This window comes from Mauremys mutica, chromosome 1 (assembly GCF_020497125.1).
Source record: "Mauremys mutica isolate MM-2020 ecotype Southern chromosome 1, ASM2049712v1, whole genome shotgun sequence".
Classification (NCBI taxonomy): Eukaryota; Metazoa; Chordata; order Testudines; family Geoemydidae; genus Mauremys; species Mauremys mutica.
This window is the reverse complement of record NC_059072.1, coordinates 100,023,725-100,046,843: the sequence shown is the minus strand read 5'-3', so window position 1 is coordinate 100,046,843 and position 23,119 is coordinate 100,023,725. Positions and strand designations below refer to the sequence as shown.

At 40.4% G+C, this 23,119-nt stretch overlaps 1 long non-coding RNA gene across 1 annotated transcript; it reads left to right on the top strand.

Moving 5' to 3' along the window:
* The first annotated feature begins 8,303 nt into the window (after window positions 1-8,303).
* LOC123361707 lies at window positions 8,304-17,414 on the top strand. The gene is made up of 3 exons (XR_006576197.1): window positions 8,304-8,445; window positions 16,177-16,212; window positions 17,335-17,414. It is a non-coding gene; the product is annotated as an uncharacterized LOC123361707 (long non-coding RNA).
* The last annotated feature ends 5,705 nt before the right edge of the window (window positions 17,415-23,119 follow it).

Sequence of the window (23,119 nt, the reverse complement as noted above, 5' to 3'; positions counted from 1 at the left end):
GGCGCTTTGACAGCCGTGGCAGCGCTTTGAAGCGCTAAGTGTAGCCACAGCCTAAGTACTTTTTAGTTCACTCCAGAAGCATCCACATGGGGCAGCTAGATTGCCACACTTTGGTGTGCTCTGCAATTCACACCCCTGTAATCCACACTACAATGCAGTGTAGACATAGTTTGTGAGTGTAAATTATGTTGGTCATATGCTCTCTGAACTGTATGTAATTACATTTGTGTGCTGTAGTTGCTGGCCTTCTCACTAAACCCTGGACTATATGTTAATTGTTTAGGACTTTTTTATCCCATTAATGCTTGTGTGACTCCTGTTTACATTTATTAGTATAATGAATGTAAATACACCAGAGGCCTTATCTATATTCAAAAATTGCACCAGGATCGTTTTACATCTATTAGTGGGAGCTGCCATGCCTCCTTCACACTTTCTCTCCCATCAATGGTTCTCTAGGCAGCAGTTGCTAGAAGTCATTCCAGTTCACAACTGACACAACTTCATACTGATGTGAGTTAATCAGGCTACTGGCAGCGTGAACACATCCCACTTCTGATTTAACTAGATGCAAACACTGGTGCAAGTGTAACAGAGGGTTTGTCTAGTATAAAATTTTTGTAACTGAGGTTAATTGTTTGCCAATTAAATTAGATAATCTGTTGGTAAATGCTAGCTTGGACACACCACAAAGTTTTGTTTCAGGATACAAACAGGTAAACCACAAACAGATTAACATTTACAAACATGTTAGCTAGCTCAGGTTAAGTGGCAATCAAGTAATGGGTTAAAAACTCCAGTCTGGCTGGACCCAGATTGAGCACAGTTTAGATACATTTATGTCTGTAAACCAATTTAACTTATAGTAGTGGAATTTTGTGTGTATAGACAAGCCTAAAAGAAAAACAGATCTCCTAGGCCTGATACTCCTCTCACTGACACCAATGTACATCTGGAATAACTTCAGTGAAGTCAATGAAGTTGCACTAGTGTAAACATGGCATAAGTGATCAGAGAATCAGGTTCCTAGCATTTAATTTTCTTCATAAAATCATATAAAAAGAGTACAGGTCCTGAAAGGCAAACATACTTTTAAAAGTATGTCTAATTAAAATAAAATGATGTTTTATTTATGGAAAGGACAGAGATATAGCTTTCTATCATCATGCTGAAGTTATAAAGAAAAAATAATTCCCATCACATTACAAATAAAAATATTTACAAACAAATTAGTTTTGTGCTTTGTACAGTAACACTGCATCTTTGAAAACTAAAGATATCGCTGTGCTGCAATCAGGAATAGCAAAGCTAGCATTGCATGACATATAATTAACCTGAAACATGCTCTGTCATACACTGTTACAGATGCTAATACTTTAGTAAATTTCACAAAAAGGCTTAGGCATGTATGGGCCCGATACCCCTTTCTTTCTTTAGGTAAAATAACCATTGATGTCAATGTGAGTTTTTTCTGAGTAAGGCATATATGTAATTATACCATCTGTCCAATGCATAGAATAACAGAACCTTCAGTTATGCTAGCTAGTATAGCACTAGAAGAGCTATCAATCCTCATGAGTCAGGAGGATGTAAATGAATAGACAGGTGGGATTAAGAACAAAATTACCACCCAAAGTATAGTATTTCACAATAAAGTATATTATGGGGTGTTTAAATCTTCTTCCAAGCATCAAGCATTGGAGGCAGGATTTAAGACTAAATGGATCATTGGTCTGTTGCAACATGGCAATTTCTGTGATCCAAGTAAACTGAAGAGTACGCCCTTTTTTTTATAGCCCCACAGTTTTAAGTCTTAGGCTATGGTACACTAGGTTAAGGTACATTAGAGAATCAGTGCAACCGCACCACTGTCAGCTCTCTGTGTAGCCGCTCTAAGCCGACGGGAGAGAGCTCTCCTGTCAAATTAATTAATCCACTCCCAACAAGCAATGGCAGCTCTCTCACCGACATAGCATTGTCCACACGAATGCTTATGTCGGTATAAATTATGTTGCTCGTGGGGGGTGGTGGCTAATTCACACCCTTGAGCAACATAATTTATGTTGACTTAAGCTGTAGTGTAGTCATACCCTTAGTTATAGAGGATGTTTATTTTAAAACTTTCCTATTATCCATAAGGAGTTTTTACTAACAAATTCCTATTTTCCTTTTTATTTTTGATGGGTTTTAGAAGCTCCAAAGTTGCTTTTCTTTTTTGCCCATAAGAAATGTGTCCTTAAACATTAGTTTGTTAAGTTTGTCTCATGTTAGGGAATGTCCCACCATTCCAGCATTGTCTGTGGTAGCAATTTTCTTAAAATGTCCCATCTTTGCACTGCCACTGTTGGGAGTAATAGTGGGAGCAATGACAGCCTTAAATGTGGGTGCTCAATGGCTGCTGGAAACCTAAGCTTTCATGTAAAAAAAGAGAGAAGCTGCTAGCCCACATAATTTTCATTTTTAATTTTGAGTTTTTGTTAAAACCCCCAAAAATATTGTAAGAAATTTTTCTAAGACCATGTTTATTTATGTCAGCCTTTTTTATGGGGAAAATTATTTTCTGACCAACTCTGATAGCCAGATATCTATAGAGATAGCAGGGTCTCTCTTTCTATATTAATGTATGTATTCCATTAAGTCAGTGTTTGGTCATCTCTTATCCTTCTTAATATTTTTCCCTGAAGCCATGCTCCCTCTTATATGCAGTCAGTCATAATGCATTTCTTCAGCTCAGAAAAATATGTATGTAAAATTCTTTCAACAGTCTTCTGCATTCAGTACCAAGCATCTGTTGTTTTAAAACAACAGTAACTGTCTTGATCAATGAAAAATGCCCCCAAGATACATTTTTGTCTTTCATATGCAACTGTTTAAATGATATGTACTTGGGGGGTTTGCAGATACAGTGTCCTGAATGTTATTCTTTAATAGTAACTTGCATTCAATATACAGAAGATCTGAATGTGCCTCATTTATTCCTAAAGGTGAAATCCTGGTCCCCCTCTTCCTTCTGCAGCCACAGAAGGGCTAAAATGCAGCTGTGGTCCTACTGTGTATGGGTGAAGGCAGGAAGCACAGAGGTCATGCGAGGGAATTTTATGCCTCCTGCTCTTGTGGAGTCAAAATATGTGGCTGGCCCCAATCCATGAGTGCATGTGAAGCGGTTTTGGGAGAAGCTGGAGGAGTAACATGAACATGGTCAGGGGATCCACACTGTATGACTGCACCAGCCACAGAGTTGTTAGATAGTGAAGTGTAGTGCTTGTAATAGTGGCTTCATAGTGATGCCCCAGGTGTCCTGCACCTGTCTTTAGGTGAAGGGGGAGGCAATTCATGGTTTTGATGCAAAACCAGGTGACATTTGACAGTTTTTCCAGTTTTCCCTTGAGCTTCAAGTTTTGTTTGATCCCCACAGGTGGGTAATGTGAACCTAAATGAAACGATACTGTAGGACAACTCTGTACTACAAGAGCTGCCAAGTTCCAGACAGACAGAGACTGCATGATGCTGGAAGGTGATCATACAGGAATGGAAGGAGAGATGGATGTATCTTACCCCTTGGGAGTAGTCACTAAAGAGGTGCTTTCCCTAGGTATAGCCACATAGATAGATGTGACACAGAGGACTCTTGGCAATAGGTGCTCTGTTCTTTGCAAACAATTCTTGTCTCAGGCCTAACAAACTTACTATACCAAACACATGTCTGGCAGGGTATTTATCAATAAGAGATCACATGTAAGGTACCTACAGAAAGCTCAGAACTTACCAAGACTCAATCATTGTGAGATGTACTTACAGGTAATATTTAAAGAATAATGTAACTATAGTGAAAGTATCCTTTTGGACTTGGCTTAAAAGTTAGTCACCAGAGGATAGTATGGCTTGGTGATGAATAGTGAATGGGTGATGGCCCATTCAAGCACAAGGGAGCTGTCACCATCCCTGGTTAGTTGGTGATGTAATGCAAGGCTCAGTTTTCTAGCCTTGCTCCATCCCAAGACTATCAATGGAAAACCATCAGAGACAACCATCAGAGACAACTGTAAAAATGGAACATTACAACAGGTGGGATTTTATAGAATAGAATAGTCTATGAATAGACACGAAAGACTGTTGCAGTATAACACAGAGTGGGGTGAGGCACTCTGTATCCATTCACAGTGGAAACATCTTGAGGAGCAGAGGTGTTTTCATGAGAGTTTGGATCCTTGTTTCTGTAGAGCCAGCGAGCTCTGCAACTGACTGAACTTTGGGGGGAAAATGTACTTTATTAGCTAGGAAACATAACTATTAATAAGTGTAGGTTCTAGTACTTATTATTTTGTTTTGTATTGTAACCATTTATTTTCATCACTCTCTCTACTTTTGTTTCATTATAAATGCTCACAAATGTGTGTTATACAGAAGTGGTAGTTTAAGGTAAAACTAGTAATCTGGGGTACACACGCTTCCCACACTTGGGACTTAGAAAAAACACAACTAAAGGGGGGGATAGATAGATGATAGTGGTCTGTAAAATCATGAATGGTGTGGAGAAAGTAAATACGTGTTATTTAAATCTTCACATAACACAAGAACCTGGGTCACCTGATTAAATTAACAGGCAGCAGGTTTAAAACAAATATAAGGAAGAATTTCTTCCCATAACACAGTCAACCTGTGGAACTTATTGCCAGTGGATATAGTAAATGCCAAAAGTATAACTGGGTTCAGAAAAGAATTAGATAAGTTCATGGAGGATGAACTTGGCTATTAGCCAAGATGGTCAGGGATGTAATCTATCCTCTGGGTGTCCCTTAACTTCCAACTGCAAGAAGGTGGGACTGGACAATAGGGGATGGAACACTTGAAATTGTCCTGTTCTGTTCATTCCCTCTGAAGCATGTGGCACTGGATACTGTCAGAAGATGGGATACTGGGCTAGATGGACCATTGGTCTGACCCAGTATGGCGGTTCTTATGTTCTTATTTATGTCAATAACCAGTGTCAGGGGCTGGATATTGCAGGGGAATGCTTCAAAGGCAACTGCAGTATTGTTAAACCTGCAAGGTGAAACTAGGGCAGTAATCCCCTCCATTTTAGGGTCTCCCCTCCCCGAGGAACCCCCACCCACTAGTCCCACCTCACCTCAGTATAAGGCTACTGCCACTCATCATCTAGCCCCATGCCCTGGGGCAGACTGCAGTATCAGCCTACTCATCACTGGCAAGGTTGGGTTTGGACCTGCTGCCTTGGCCTACCCTAGGCTGCCCTCTGCAATCCCCAGTACCTAGCTGGCCCAGTGCTAGGCCGCAGCCTGGGGCTTTCCAGGCTGGAGTTCCCCAGCTCCTCTGCCTTTCTCCAGCCCTGCTCCATTCAGGTATCCTGTCTCTGGCTCCCTGCAGCCAGGCCCTTCTCCCTCTACAAACAGAGAAAGGCTCTTGAGCACCTGGCTCACAGCCTCTTTATACAGGCCAGCTGAGTCCGTTTGGGGCGTGGCCACAGCTGCAGCCACTTCCTGATCAGCCCAGCTTAGCAGCCCCCAGCCACAACCTTCCCCCAGGGCTGTTTTAAGCCTTTCAGGGCAGGAGCGGGGTAACCACCCCACTACACTTACCAAGGGCCCGCCCACTTCCCGGAACCCAATAGGTACACTTACCAAGGGTTTTCTCAAGTGATGCATTACAGTTGGGCCTACTGTACAGTGAGGAGACCCAAAGGGATCTTGGAAACAATATCATATAAAGGAGGTTTGTTCTGCAAGCACTGTAATTTAAATCTTTATTGGTGATGGTATCAGTGTGAGGGATAGCCAAGTAATAGACACTGGAACCAAAATTACATACAGAACTTAGTTGGAGAGAGAGGCTTTCCTTACATGTATAATATTCATGTGCTCATACAAGAGCCTGGTTCTGGGAAACCTCAGAACCCTGCCTGCTCAACTGTAGTTTTAAAGTGAGGGCACAAACTACACATTCTTCCATGCAATTCATAGATCATAGATTCCAAAGCCAGAAGGGACCATTGTGATCACCTAGTCTGACCTCCTGTATATCACAGGTCAAAGAACTTCCCCAAAATAATTCCTAGAGCATAACTTTTAGAAAAACATCTAATCTTGGATTTAAAATTGTCAGTGACGGAGAATCCATCACAACCCTTGGTAAATTGTTTCAATGGTTTATTACTATCATTGTTAACGATTTGTGCCTTATTTCCTGTTCGAATTTGTCTAGCTTCAGCTTCCATCCACAATAATGAGGGAAGAGCTGTATTAGTTTTTGCAGCAATTTCACACCAGAAAAAAATGTTTTCTAAGAAACAAAGAGTGTTAGAGGAAAAATGCTGCAAAACCTTTCAGGCTGCGACTAGATCTGTAGCTTCTTTAGAGTGAGCTAACCTTGAATTTCTGCTGAGAGGAGATGGAAGAATGAAAGGGGTTTCTAATGCCTTTGTCGGTGCTTGTAGTTCATGGAAGGGATGTTTTACTGATTGTGCAACTGAATTACATACCTGCAACAACAACACAGTCTTTAGTAACTTGGGAGGACCAAGAAGTAGGTCATCCTTAAGTGATTCCAGCTTCTCACCATGTGGTGGCTGAGTCGTGAAAATTCAACTCTTAGAACCTAGAGCAAGGTTATAATTTTTGTTCCTTATTTTTTAAATTAAAAGCTGAATTAGGAAGAACCTGATTTTGTAGATGTCTGGGATTTCTGGATGGATTGTGTCCCAATGTTAAAGTTATTTCAGTCTAGTAGTTTTATTAAAAAAAAAATTATTTTATGCCACAGCATTTTACATGCAATGCCAAGTCTGTAACAGAATCAAACAGCATGTTCACAAAATAAATAGACATTTAAGGATAATTGCTTAGTTAGTTGTGGCAACTTACAACTGGAAAAGCCCCAAAATGCAGAATATTGCAATTTAACTTATGTAGAAAGTAAAAAAATACTGATATCATCCTCAGCTGGTGTAAATGGGCACAGCTCCACTGAAGTTTTACATGTAGTTTACCATTTACATCCGCTGAGGATCTGGCTCGGAAAGAGAGGTATGAGTGTGACAGAATTAAGGAGATAGTAGCTAATCATGATAACAAAAAGTGTCCTTTACCATGTCCTTCCATTTTTGGGGTTTGTATGCGAGGGGATTGTTTGTGGGAGCAAGAGGGGAGAAGGGTAGAAAGATGTTTAGTGTCATTTTGGTTAGCTTAAGCATGATCACACCATCACACAGTAAAACACATTTTCTTTTTCATTCTAGGTACTTCAGGGACAGCTAAAGATGTGTAAGTACTTACAATAGTCTGTACACCTTCAGCAACATAACTCAAGGGTTATTTATAAGCACATTAGCACAATAGTTCATTTTGTTATATGTGGTTCAGTTGCTACCCAATATGTTAGACCCACCATACCCTGATATAGATGTCATCAATTGATAGCCTGCTTCTATCACCCACATAGAGACAGCAGAATTAGAGTGAAGGGACTGCGGGTGGCTCACTTACCCCTGTAGAGACAATTCCCCTTTATACTTATATAACAAAAACTCTCCCTCTTTTTCTTACTTGTGAGACATCTGTCTCCCATGCCTGCCCATGTCCCTTGTGTTTACTCATCCCTACCATGTACTGGTACACCCCAAAGCATGTTTCTCCCTTTGTGAGAAATACAGTACCCAAATATGTCTCTCCCACTGCCTATAAGACATTTAGGGAACAACTCATGTACTTCACTTTCTTTGAGAGACACTTGGCACCTCATACAGACTGCCCTGCAAAAACATCCAGCATCCCCATTCTCAGCTCTAGATGAGGTCTCCTCTGCCACCGAGGGAGCAAAAATGGATTGCTTTTCATGGCCTAATTCCTCTCCACATTGAAGATTGTAATTGGCAGCTTCTCTCTTCTCCATCAGTCTTGGTGATTAGCACTGAGGACATTCTCACCCTGTACTGCTTTTTTTTCACATTCCCAACGAAGAGGAGAAGGCCTGAACCTCCTTTCCTCTCATTCCTGCCTCGGTGAAAAAGGGAAGCAGGAGGTAGCCTCTCACAGCCAAGTATTCACCCATTCAAGCAAAAATTTCCAGGAGTGGCCTTCCTCAACCATGTCTCCTTCAATGGGAGAAGGTATAAAGGAAGGCCTCCCAAGGCTCTTGCTTCCCTCTGTTGCAGGGGACAAACCTTTTATTACAGAATTTGAGCTTTGCCTTGAGTCCAAGTAACCCGAACAAAAGTTGATGTTATTAAGTAAAAAAAAGTCTTGAATTTAATTCAATTTTTTTAAACTAACTCCTTTGAGTAGGTAGAAGAATCCCAGTATAGAAATGAGTGCTGCCGTCACATCTAAATAACAGTAGATAAATGCATAACAATAGCTCTGAGTCTGCTGCCACAGATTAGAGCCAAGAACCAAAGATGGACAATGTAACAGATGAATACTGATATCATAGGTAATCTCAAGATCTACTTGAACATGTAATTTATTTTCTAAATTTGCATTGTCACTGATTGGAAAATGAATGGACTGCTTAGGGCAAGTTTATGGGGGAAGATCCTCTTGACATAGCCTACTGGACCCATGCCTTTAATAATTTTATATATATAAAGGAACTAGTCTTTATTTACACTAAGGCCTCTTTACACAACTTTGGTAGTATAAAGGTGCCTTAAAGTGTGCATAAATTAAATTTGCACCCATTTGAAGGCCGTATTTACACTGCCAAAGCAGTGTAAAGGTCCTTAGTGTAAATGAGAACCAGGCCTAAAAATCACTTTCTATAAATGGCAGCATATTTTTTAAGTAATAAAAAGTCTCTTTACAAATCAGAAATGGTATATTATATAACATTTACCACCTAGCACTTTTAATGTATTTTAAACCATTGCACAAACATTAATTAAGCCAGTTAATTAAATTTGGATATATTCTGATTTGGATTTGATAAGAACCTGTGAGTTTTTCATTCAAGAGTTTGTCCATTTGAGTTTGTCTGGTTTTTATTTGAGAAATAAATTGTTGGCCTTGTTCTTCCTTTAGTTTTGGACCCCAGAAATGCAAACACTATGAAAATGAGTTCAGTGGGACTACTCAAGTGCATAAAGATACTTGTGCATGTGAATGTGTTTGCAGGTTCAGGTGCCTTAGGACTTACATGAGGAAAATGCTATTCATTTGTATATATCACCTGTCACTTTGTGATAGTGGAAAAGTATGTACTGGAAAATAAAGTGATGACAGTTATGCACAGAAATGTGGCTTAATTCTTCTGACGATAAGCAGTAGTAACAATTCAGGACACAAGGGGTATGTCTACACAGCATTTTGGAGCCCATGGTAGTGAACCTCCCAGCCTGGGTCAATAGACACGAGTTAGCAAGGTTCGCACCAGTGCTCTAAATATAGCTGTGTGTAGACGGCACTTAAAAGTTGCAGCTTGACTTGGAGCCACAACTTCAAAGTGCTGTCTATGCAACTATTTTCACAGTGGTGGCCTGAGACCTACGGGCCCAAGTCTGTCAACCTGGGCTGAGAGACTTGCTGTCATGGGCTCAAAAATGCTGTGTAGACATACCCAAGGACTAAAAGCTGTTTCAAAATGTAGGACAAAAATACAAAAGTTGTAAAAGAGTAGTCTCATCCTCCCAAGAAACATTTAGAAATTAAAGAGCTGAAACTGTCAGCGTGTGTAATGCAATGAACCGTCTGGGTTGAGTGGGAGGACTGAATGAAAGGAACGTTAATAGAGAATGTTATAGAGTGTGATGACTGGATACAAATGAATAGAATCAGAAATGTTGAGATAAGGAAAAAATGGATGGACAGTAGTATTGTGAATCCAAGAGATTTTAAACTCAAATATTGTTTGAAAAATGGCAGCTTGTGTGTGTCAGGAAATGGACATGGAATATGGAAAATGATGACTCAAGAACCAATATAGGGGTCTTAACTGTACCTTCCAAACATAACAGTATGACAAGAGGCTTTCCAGGAAAAGAAAAGTCTCACTGGAAGAGGAATTTCTTCTAGCTGAAAAGAGAATGCTGTTACATGGCATTGATGTTAAATCCCTCTAACAGCTATGGAACTCCTTTCCATCTAACATACCAATTTAAAAATATAATCCTATTTTCCTTGCAATAGATGCTAGTTTCTGAGGAAAGATGTAGTGGCGCAAAAGCAGACCAGCACTGAACACTTTGGCTGGATGCGGTCTACTAGGTTCCCTTTTTGCTACTTACATGGCACAAAATGAACTTAAACCAGCTCGAGATTCCCCCTAGGGAATTCCCCCTGTTTAGGGGGAAATCTCCCCTCGTGTAAAACTGGCAGAGGCACCCTACCTGCCTTTTACACCAGCTGCCCCCCTCATTGCCAGTGTAGTCAGTAGGTGGGAGCACATTAGGGTGGATTGTGGGGCAGGACAGGAAAGGATGCAGTAAAGCCAAGCTCTATTATGTCTGATCCCTTTCTGGTGTAAGATCTGGCGTTTATGCCAATGGCAGAAGTCAGAGGAGGCAGCTTTTTGCTGTAACTTCCACTGAGGCCAAGTGATTGGGGATCAGAGAGCTGTAACCAGCTCCCAGCAGCCCCTAAAGGCCATTATATCTGAGCACAGAATGAGAATCAGGCCTTGTGTGTCTCATATTTGCACCCACAAATTTCAGCATGCAAAATTATGTTGATCTTTAAACTGTAAAGGCAAGAAGTGTATAACTATATGTTGTGCAATAAATTGGAGCAGTATTAAGTCCCACAGTGCTAATAAAAGGGACTCCAGAGGAGAATGCAATGATGAGTGGCTGCTTCCCCTATATCATCCCCAGCACTCTTCCTTTGTCTCTCCCTTCCACATTTCCACATCTCTGTTATGCCTGTCTCCTCTCTCCCAGAGGAACTATAAGAAATTACAGTCAAGAAAGCCAGAGGTAGTCAGTCCAATTCCCAGGCTATTTTTGCTGTTGTGAGTTCAGTAGAGGGGTGATTACAAGAAATAGAACTTAATTTGTAACTATTAAAATATTGAAAGGAAGGAGCAAAGCAGGCAGTTTAAAAACTCACTCTGCAGATTACATATCAGGGAACTGAGGCACAGATTGGGTAAGTGACTTGCTCAAGATGTCACAGGAAGTCCATGGTGGAGCAGGGAATTGAACCCAGGTTTTGCCAGTGCCCCAAACACTGGATCATCCTTCCTCTCTTTATTATTATTACTATTATTATTCTGTCTGGCCAAAGGATGTCAATAATGGTCCAGCTGATGCTCAGCTATAAAACATTTCTGGGGTAGCAGAAAATCTTTTATTTTATTTTTCAAAAAGATACAGTGCAGTGGGTCACCCTAATACAGAATCTGCCAGCAAAAGTTATTTTCTAAACCAGGGGTCGGCAATCTTTCAGAAGTGGTGTGCCAAGTCTTCATTTATTCACTCTAATTTAAGGTTTCGCGTGCCAGTAATACATGTTAACGTTTTTAGAAGGTCTCTTTCTATAAGTCTATAATATATAACTAAATTATTGTTGTATGTAAAGTAAATAAGGTTTTTTAAATGTTTAAGAAGCTTCATTTAAAATTAAATTCAAATGCAGAGCCCCCCGGACTGGTGGCCAGGACCCGGGCAGTGTGAATGCCACTGAAAATCAGCTTGTGTGCCGCCTTTGGCACCCGTGCCATAGGTTGTCTACCCCTGTTCTAAACTTTTGACCCAGTGCTTTATATTTCCTTTTGGTCTAATCCAATCATTATTTTGAATGAAATTTTAAGAATTGATCTTTTGATATGGACACACAATTGTCCTTGTCATCAGGGGGTGTTCTGCTCTGGAATAAGGGACATCTTTAATATATGGGAATATGACTAGATAAATACTGTGATAATTTCTGCTGATCCAGTTGGAGGTATCATTTATAATTTTTTGGGCCCCAAAGTCCCTTCACAAGTGTTGTCAGATGGTACTATAAGCATATGGCTCAGTTCCACCCTCTGATATGTACACACACCTCAAACTGACTTCACTGGGAGTTGCAGAGAGTAAATGTGGGTAGAACTGGATCCATAGTTTTTCTGGGATAAACTGTTGTGACTTGTTTATTGTGCTCTCCAGTGATGGGATGCATAGAATTCCATAATGGCCTAGACCTTCCAGAGGCAGGTGGGAGAGGGAATGTGACTTTGGAAACTGCATAAGCCCATTAGGGAATAGACAGGGAGCTCGGGGCATACAGATTATATTGCTGTCCTTTTGAAAACTAAGACACAGGTGAAGATGATAGACTAGCTCAGTACAGACACTGCTATTTGCAATGCTTAACATTATGTAACAACATTACACTGATAATCATCATCGGCCATCCCTCAGAGCTCAACAATAATCTTCTTCTATAAAATGATAGCCAGTTATCGCCGGTGAATCCTCAGGTGGGTAATGAGACTGACCTGGGATCCATAGATCTTGTCATTACTGGGGCAGACATTTCCCAATGGAAGGGGCAGATCTGGATTGTTGAGTCAGGCTGTGGTGCATTCTTTCCTATTTCTCCATTTCCTGTTGTCTCTGTTGGATCTCGAAATACTGGGATCCTTGCCACAAGGTCCTTTTTCTTTTTGGTTGGTCGGTCGAGGACTTGGGTTTCCCATGAGTTTATGTCAATATTGCACTTCGTGTTGGTTTTGAGGGTGTCTTTGAAGTGTTGTTTTTACCCACTCATCGTCTGTTGGCCATAGCTCAGTTGTGAGAACATGACCTGCTTTGGGAGTCGATTTTCTGGCATTCAGAGAACATGACCAGCCCTACGGAGTTGGTGATGGATGATCATAGCTTCAGTGCTGCAGGTTTTGGGTTGGGACAGAACACTGATGTTGGTGTCAGTCATCCCACTTGATTCAGAAGATCTTGCGGGAGGCACCATTGATGGTATTGCTCAATAACATTGAGGTGTCTACAGTATGTGACCCAGGTTTTGGCACTGTACAAGAGAGCAGGATAACAACTGCCTGGTACATGAGAAGCTTGATTTGATTCTTGATGTCATGATCTTCGAAGACACATTTTCTCAAGTGTCCCAAAACTGTATTGGCACATTTAAGGTGCTGTTGCATTTCCTTGTCAGTGTCAGCTTTCTGTGCCATTTAGCTGCTGAGGTAAAGGAAGTGCTCAGTGTTCTCCAGGATCTCTTTATTGCTCTGAATTATGGGAGCAGGATCCTGGTGATTCAGAGCCTGTTGGTGGAGTACTTTAATTTTCTTGGTCTTCCGTGTTGGTTTTAGGCCTCAGAGAAAGTGTTGACTACTTTTTGAAGATCTTCTGAGAGGGCGCACAGGGCACAGTTGTCTGCATATCGAGTTCAGTGATTGATTTAGTGATAGTCTTTGTCTTGGATCAGAGGCAACTGAAACTGAAGAACTTACTGTCCATTCTGCATTGGATGTCAAGTCAGCAGGGGAGCTTGTCGGCGATGAGAAGGAGGATGACAGCAAGGAAGATGGAGAAAAGGACTGGAGTGATGACATAGCCTTGCTTAACTCCTTTCTTGACTAGAAGGGTTCTGTTTCGGATCCATTGTTGACAACCGTCACAGACATGTTGTTGTGGAGGAGTCAGAGGACAGCAACAGATTTCATGGTCATCCAAATTTAAGGAGAATTCTTCACAGAGCCTCGAATGCTTTTGTGAGGTCAATGAAGGCGATGTACAGTGGTCGATGTTGTTTGTGGCACTTCCTGAGGTTGGTGGGCAGTGAAGATCATGTTGGTGGTACCGCAAGATTGTCTGAAAGCATATTGCAATTCTGGAAGGATCTGGATCTCATGGGGGGTTAGCCCTTGGGCGCTGGGACCATAAAGGGCTTGTGATGGCATTGAAGAATCTGCACATGTCATGGGTGTCAGCGAGTTGTTGGATCTCCTTCTCTTTGTTCTCCCACCACTTGTTCTTCTTCTCTTTGTTCTCCCACTATTTCGTGGATTTGCCTTTGAACCTCAGCTTTGAGTTGATGGTTGATGTATTACTCCCCCTTGGAATTGATGTCATTCTGCCAAGCACAGAAGGCCTTGTGCTTATGGTCGATCAGGTCTTGGGTTTCCTGATCGTTCTTGTCAAAGCAGTCTTGGTGCTTCCTGGTTGAGAAGCCCAGTGTTCCCTCACATGCAGCATGGATGGCCAATTTGAGCACTTTCCAGTGATCTTTGGAGCTTTCCATCTCAGTTTTGATATTTATCAGTTTCTCGGTGAGGCACTGCTGAAAAAGGTCACGTTTAATTGGGTCCTTAAGACTCTCAACCTTGATCTTCCATCTGGAGGATTTCTTTTGCATGCACAAATTATTATCCTATTAGCTATGTATGGCAGGGGGAAAAGCAAAGTGTAAAGCCTTTCTAAGGGCAAGAAAAGCTATCAGGCAAGGTAATAGCTGTTGGTCCACAAAACTGCCAGTTTCCCCTTTTAGAATTCTGGCGTCTCCTCTCTTTCACTTCACCCAGCTGGCTATCAGAAAAAGATACACATTGATATCTAGCAGACACATGGGCAAAGGATCCATACCTGTGCACATCTCCTCCTTCTGTGCTGACCGGGGGTGGGGGCGCCTTAGTCATCTCCATGGCGCTATCTCCTAGCCTCCAGACCTTGTAGAGTCCCTTCTGAACAGTCTGGGGTTTGTCTGAGGGAGCTAGGGGAGACTCGGTGGGCTGGAAGAGGAATAGGCAGGCTGAGGCAGGGTTGTAAGGAGGTACACAGTTCCCACCACCTTCGGAAGATAATTAGAAAAGATGATACAGCCCCAGGAGCCCACTAGACAAGTCTCCTGGGCCATGGGGGTAATTTTTGGTCGTGTGCTTCCATTTGACTGCAATTTTAGTTTGCCAAGGTGTTGGGGACCATAGCTGGTATAGAGGCACTGGTTCTTCATGCAGACAGCCCAGGCTACCCAGGTTGAGGCATCCCATGACTTATTCTCTGGGGGCAATCCCCCTTCCCCCCACCCCCACAACAGGACAGTGTGAAAGGGCAGGAAATACTTGTGAGAGAATTCCCCCAGAGACTGCCTCGCCTTGGGCCTCTCCTGCTGGGTTTTCTGTGGGAGGGGATGAACTGGGTCAGAGTAATATCAGAGACTCCATAAAGCCATGCTAATTAATGCTAAGTTGATTGAAGTTCTGAATTCTTCTCCCTTCTTTGCTGGTGCTCCATTGGTGGGGAAGAAGATAGTTTATCTTTGTATTGTACATTATATCCTCAAGGCAATAGATAGCTGAGTGGAAAGAAGATTGAAATGGTAGGAAATTATTACTATCCAAACATTTTTACTATCCAAACAAGTTTTGTCTGTATTTAAGGCCATATCCCATTTCCTGCCATCTATCAAACTCCCCTGGGCTTAATGCATCAAATGCAGGATATGGCTTTGCCTACTGAACTGACAGCACATTTATATTTTTTAAATAAGCGATTAGTAATGATAAATGTTATGTCACTTTTTAATACTGTCATTCAGAAATGCCTTCTGAGGGCTAGATTGTGGATTTATCATTGGGGCTGAGTAAGGGGCAACACACAGTTCTATTGCTCTAGCAGCAGACCAGGGTCTAAATGGTAACTCATAGAGTAACAGTTTAGTCTCTGTCTTCCACATTGGTTGAAGGGTGAAGTAATCTGTGCCAACCCTATACCTGATGCTGATTACTCTGCCCTCCACATCAGACCAGCTGTGCTGGCTGGCGCACTGATGGGCAGAGGCAAAAGTCTACCCACTCCCTGTGGATGCATAAGACAAGCCATAATCTTGCCCTAAGTGTCTAATAAAAGTCGTGGTCTATTTATAAAGGTTTAAATAACTGAATTCAAATTAGATTATTCAGCTTTTCTTTTGCTTCAAAGAAATTTAACATTTTGTTTTACAAAAAGGTTCTGTAAGATCTTCTGACAGGACATTTATGAAAGCTTAGTTCATTCTGTTGTCAAGTCCTGTCCTCTCTTATACACATTATACGTTGTTAAGTAATAAATGTTTTTTTTCTCTAATATAGGTAGATGTGGTAGGCACCAAATACTGAATAGTAACTCTAGATTACCCTCTGATTGATCATTCTCTTTCTCTGCCTCCCACTGAAACTAAACAGTAGATGAATGGAGCAATTGTAAGACACTGATTGCTAATGAGTTTTACATGTTTTTGAAAATTATAGAACAGAAGAATCAGTGTCAGAAGATGACAAAAGGAGGTAGGATTTGTACTGAGAATGGCTTTAATTCGAATAGCTCAGACAGAATTCTGCCATCAAATGAAGATCACCTGGAAAAAAAACAAAGGGAGGGGATATGGGGGAAGAAATCTCCATGAGGATCCCTCTGTAGAGTTCCCCCCTTGCATTTTGTTGTGGAAGGGGTTTTGCCTACTGACGAAATAGGCCACTGAGCCCAGCCCCCAAACCTTGTAGATCTCAAGGGATCTGCCAGTGGAAAAAAGACTATTGGTGCAGAAGACCTCTGTCTTCACATCAACTCTGGCTCCTGGCTTTATTAGAGTCGGGTCACTAGGGACCCTGGGCTTGGGTGTGGGTGCTCTGCAGAAAGATAATACATCATATAATTATTATAAGCTGTATTATCATTTCTCAGGAATCTCTCCTGGGCTGGAAGGGAGAAGAAAGATGTATGCCCCACCTCAACCATTCCTCCCCTTGCCCACCTCATGTTTTCCCCATCCTCCCAGTCAGATCTCAGAACCCTGGGGCTCACAGAAGGAGGGGGATGGACTGGGAGACATTTGGCATGTAGACATTTGGCCTTCTGCATGTAGACAGGCCCCTCCCCATGCATGGCTGTGTGAAGGGGGATCCAGGCCCTTTTTTACTAAATGGGAGGGGGATAACACATTGCCCTCTTTTTTGCGTGCATCATGCAAGTGAATTGCATAAATCGTCTCAATAGCGTACATTACTAGCAGATTAAATCTCCCATCAGGCAAACACTGGACAACTTTGGGGGTAAGAAAGAAGAGTAAGAGGGTATTTGTTGCCATGAAAAGGTTGGGTTTTGATGGAAAGTATGAAGAACTTGGTTGAGGACCCATTAGCTCTGTGCTCCCTTCCTAGCATAGGTTCTTTTTAAAAATCAATGGCCAGCCTAAATTTATTTTTGTCAAGCAAGGGCTCAGTTTTAATAAAAACATTACATTTAAAATTGCAGCCTCTTAATATGCATTGGAAACAAGGGATTCTTTTATAAAAGTAGTTATAAAGCATCCTCTGTTTGTCCGTGTATGCCCTTTCTAATGCGGCTGTTTTATGTAGACATTCTTTGGGAAATCATTAACACTAAGCTATGATTTCTCTTCAAATAAGGAACTATGGTGGTGTATACGTTGGTCTGCCATCAGAGGCTGCTACCATGGCTCCCAGTCAGACAAAGACTGAACCTAAAGGTACTTGTAGATTGTTTATTGTATTTCCTCTGCTTTCCCCATTCATTTTAATCTTTTACAATATATATTATTTCACGAAGACTGACCAGCATAGGGAGCAATTTAATTGCATGGAATTATTTACAGTAGCTATGGTCATTTTTCCTATTTGCTTAAATTTCCTTCCATCTACTGTAATAATCATAAAGCAACAATCTGCTTCTGACCATGATATATATGCAGTATTTTGTCTCTCATGAGTAACTTTACCCATTACACTCAATGTAATTTTGATTATACGTGATTTTTGCTTTACGCGCTGACAGCAGAACGTAACCCCAGCGTAAGATGAGACTCGCCTGCATATTTATGGAGTTTTAGTGCTCTTTCTGAATGTATTTACTTAAATTATGCTTAATTCCAACAGTAGCAAGGCAGTGATTTCTTGATTTCAGATTTAGTTCTGTTCTATCTTATGCTGAACCCATAACAATTTGATATTTTTTCTTGAGGCAGAGAGAACATGCATTAGCTTTAAAGGTTCTTGCTTGATAACAAAAGAATGATATGACATATTAAGTATAAAATATAAGATATATATATTTATAAAACAGTGTCTGTGTTCTGACACATGGGGCTCTGATCCCTGATTGGGGAGGTCTAGATGCTACCACTATGCAAGCAGATAATAATAAATTCAGTTGATATAGAAAATGATTAACCTGTTGCATTGTATTACATTCCATGGTGTTTAAAATTAATAATATGCTATATTTTAACTGTGTATGCCTTTCTTTTTTCCCTTTAAGATTAGAGGAAAATAATATAGCAAGATTCAATCATCAGGAGGTACAGTATGATTTAAAATTTTTTATATGTGTAGAATTTTTAAGTAAAAAGAAAAGAATTCAATAACTACATTTCTTATGTTGCTATCATGTGTTTTTGGACTTACTTTACAGTACTGACAACACCATTATAAATGTACTGGCTGAAATAAGGTCTGATCTTGTAGTGTTACTGAGAGCCTCTGGTGAGAAGCTGGGTGCCTTCAATTCCCATTTACTTTAATGAGAGTAAAGGTATTTAGTACTTGGTAGAATCAGGCCAGTAGACTTGAAGAAGGTTTTAATGGAAGCAGGTCATTTGCGATTATAATACTTATTTTCAGATGTAGCAATGACGAAGCCAAGTCAGCCAGTCTGTTCCCGTGGAGCGCCCCCAACGGGGCTGTCCACGTCTATTTATTATAGTTGGTTACATAAATCATCCTATTATACGCATGTACAAACTCAAGCCAACGTCTCGCCCCCTCTCCTGATTGGTGCTTTATGCACTGCGTACTCCAGAGATATACACCTAGTCGGCGCTTAATCAGTGTGTCTCCTGACCGGAAGTGTGGGGGGGTGGGAACCACTTCAGCCGCTCTAAATATTGGGGGCGGTTTTCCTACCCCCTTAGTGCTTAAGAAGTGTAAAGTTCCTACATTCAGATTTAGCACAAATGCAAGGGTCAGGGCATGGTTTGGCACCAAATACATAAAACAAGTGAGGTATTAGACTATTTCCATGGAGCTGTCTTAATAATATATAAGATATCCATGGCTTGATCCTCCGAGATACTGGGTAGAGATGGTAAAAAAAATGGGGGCTTTTCCCACAGAAAATTTCAGTGAAAGGGAAAAAATATTTTTCATTTAAATTTTCCATGGGAAATTTAGATGTTTCAGTGGGAATTCAAAGTTTCAAACATTTAATCTGAAAACTAAAATATTTTGGTTTTCAAGTGATGGGTTTCTCAAATAATAAAATTTCCATGGAAAGCAGACACTTCAGTTTAATCAAAACCAAAATTTTTCTACCAAAAACAGTTTAAACGGAATAGTTATGAGCAGTGTTAAGCACTGTGGCTGCAATCCAGCAAAGCACTTAAGCACATGGTTAGTTAAAGCATGTGAATGATCCCTTTGGCTTCATCGGGACCATTCATATACTTAAAAGTATATTTCTTGGAGTTTGATCCTTTTCCCATTCAAACCAATGGAAAAATTGCCATTGACTTGAATGGTGCCGGATCAAGCCCTTGCTTGCTGAATCAGTGCCTCATGTTGGGAAGACTTACACATGTGCAACTTTACATATGTAAAGCGTCCCATTGAATTTTACAGGACTGCTCAAATACACCTATGTTTGCAGTATCTGGGCGCTGAAGCCCCTAGTGCATTTCTAACAAAGACATAATTAATGTTTAACAGATTCTGTTTTAAAAGTGCTAATGTCTTATATTATTGTTATATCAGTCCATCTAAAACTATTTTTTTCCTTTGAATCAGTCCTTGGCATAGATCACTCATCTAAAGGGACATCTGTCTTTCCGCTGAAGATTTTTATAAGTCCAGCCAGCAAGAAAGTTCAGAGCACCAAAAATCTTAACTGTTGCAAGGTACAACTGCGGGTAAAGTTTAATGGTACAGCATGGAATCAACTGGACTATGATGGTTGCATTATGGAACCTTCTGCTGTCCTCCAGTGAAAAATGAGTTAATAAACTTATGGTGGATATTTCTGCACAAGAGCTAATTTGACAATCTGCAGCATACTTCTCTCTGGCCATATTGCAGATTTAATCAACTACACTACATATATTTTCTCCAACAATTTTTGATAGTTTTTATATAAGAAAATCATTACTACTTGTTCCTATGGTAGGTTACTGAAAAATAATTATTAATTTACTTCAGAGTAATATATTTGACATATTTGCATCTTTTTAGTACTGCTGCAGATTTTAAGGATATTTTTGCTGTGAGTAGGATCAGCTGGGCATAAGATCATCAGATTCTTATAGATGTCACTTTTATACAGTGAACCAACTATTGACATTTAATTTTCACCTTTTAAAAATATATTATTGCTCAAGGAAATTTATTTTTACATAGGAATAATGTACTTCATTGCAATATTTTTGAATGGAATGCTAATTTTTGCCTGTCATTATTTCTTTCAGCTTTATTTCTTTACCAAGCATTAAATGAAAAATATAACTACTGCCTAACCACATTATTGTGTTATGTCTTCCCTTTGTGTAATATCATAATGATATTTTCTCATACAAAGATGATAGTGATGATGTTGCCAGAGATAGCAGGACTAAACCTCAAATCTGCACATTCCTAAACTCTAGAGAGGAGGTTTGATTAGTCTTCATATTTTGTACCTCACATTTGTCTCTGAGCATTTCAGTATGTATGGTAAATTGCAATAAGGTAAACGTTCTGTTACTTCTGTGTACTATAGTGTTAAATGATGGATGGGTCATTAAAAACCCATTAACTTCATAACTACTGTAAGTTTCCCACAAAACACCAAACTAATTGTACATTTCCACATGGCTGAATGTTTTTAAATGATTAAAGCATTTTGCATAATTCTTTAGTCAAGTTCTTTTTCTAAAAGAACATAATATGGCATACATCCAAAAAGCCAACCCATTAATATGTTTCAATAAAGAAAAGTCTGCTTTTAAAAACAAAAAACAAAACAGGAACATTTGGACATCCAGAAGTAAGCTATTAAAAGCTATACCATATACTCAGTCATCATGTGCAAATTCCCACTGATTTAACCAAAACATATGAAGGTCAGTACATGACCATGCATTTTGAATCACAACAATTTAGAGCACTTGGCTTTAAAGTATACAGCAATTTATTGGGAGACAGGCCTTCAAAAAAAAGAAATATTTGAAAGGATTCCATGCTTCCATCCTCACCTTCCCACCCCAAAGGCAAAAAAAAGTCACTCATTTGAGCTCTTTGCTTTATAGTAAATAGTCAGTAGGTTTTGGGGGGTTAAAAATAGAATTGTAATAATAAATGTCTGGAAAAGTAAATTACATCTGCTTACTTACAAGCTGAAGAAAGTTTCCTGCTGAGAACGCTACTAACACTTGATGAGAAACTTTCTGATCTGCTCATTACTGGTTTAATATATGGATATAGCTATTACATCACCTGTCACATAAGGATTCCTATTATTTAAGCAGCTTGGGTAATACCAGATTTGTTCAGATGGCAGAGAACAATTAGGCCCATTTCTGACCTACACAGGGCTGGCTCCAGGGGTTTTGCTGCCCCAAGCAGCCCCCCCACCCAAAACAAAAAAAAAAGCCACGATCACAATCTGTGGCAATTCAGCAGGAGGTCCTTTGCTCTGAGCGGGAGCGAGGGACCTGCAGCCGAATACCTGGACGTGCTGCCCCTCCCCAGAGTGGCCCTCCCAAGCACCTGCTTGCTAAGCTGGTGCCTGGAGCTGGCCCTGGACCTAGATCATGAATGCCTTTCCTGAAGGAGGAAATTTGCCAATCACCCTGAAGCACACGGTAGTTCAGCCAGTGCTCAAGAAGCCATCACTGGATGCCAATAACTTCATTAACTACTAGCCCATCTCCATCCTGTTTCTGGGAAGAATCATCAAGAGAATGGAGGCAACTAAACTCCATCAGCACTTCTCTTATACCAGCATCCTAGACCACACACATGGCTCAGAAAACAAGAGACAGAGATAAACTCCTCTTGGGAGAGTGATATTTACAAAGAATTCATATTGTTCATATGTGTTTCTGTTGCTGTATGTTACCATTTCCTGTTTTCATATGTTTAATTTTGGGTCTTTTCAGATCCTCTCAGGAGGCATTCAATTCAGCTCCTTACAGGATCAGCCCCTTGGGGATCCAGCCTCTGAATATTGGGGTTTTTTCTTTGTTTCTTAATGTTTTTGTTCCTCTTCATCTTTTTTTCTTCACAGCTTATTGGCCAACGGTTGCACAGAACTTCAGCTGGAGTAATTCAAAGGAGCTGCACCAATTTATACCAGTTGAGGATCTGGGTGTATGTCCTTAAATTTGAATTGCGTTTCTTCTTTCACTTCTCCAAAGACCTGTACATCTAGGAATTGTGCTATTATAGAGTGTTCCTTTTGATAGAGACATAACACAGGTTCTTAATGTTTGTAACAGTGACTTAAAGATCTAATGGTACTTTTTGCAAGATCACATTTTCCTGGCTAAATCCCAATTTAGGGAAGTGCATTCTGCCCCATCAACATTCCTCCTGCAGTTTCAGTTGAATAAAATATTTCACTTTGCTTTCTCTCCTAAACTGTTGTATATGTTGCTGTATGCAGCTAAAGAGCTGCTGGGTTTTTTTAATTACTTCTATTATTAATCTCTTAGAGCACTGTAAAATTTACATGGCACTTTATATTCATATAGATGACATATTCCCTGCACTGAAGTTTTCCATCTAAGGGTGATTTAAAGAAACAAACTTTAGAAATTAAGTTTAGAAGAACAAAATGTAAGGAGACTCTTATTTGCAGTGAAAAACATTTTGAACAATTTGTAGATACAGTGCAATGTTCTCTGGTCAAAAACATACACCCATAATTAGTCCAGTCAATCCACAATTTAGGAGTTCTCCCAGATTCCTTGCTAACACAGAGGGTATGTTTACACTTCAGCTAGAGGTGTAATTCCCAGTTTGAGTAAATGTACATGCAGTAGCTTTGATGGAGCTAGCATACTAAAAATAGTGGTTCAGGTGGCAGGTTGGGCAAATACAATCCCAGCCAAGACTCTAGGTAAGTACTTGGGTGGCTAGTCCATGCTGCTGTCCACACCACCACAGCTATGCTGCTATTTTTAGCATGCTGGCTTAATGAAAGCGA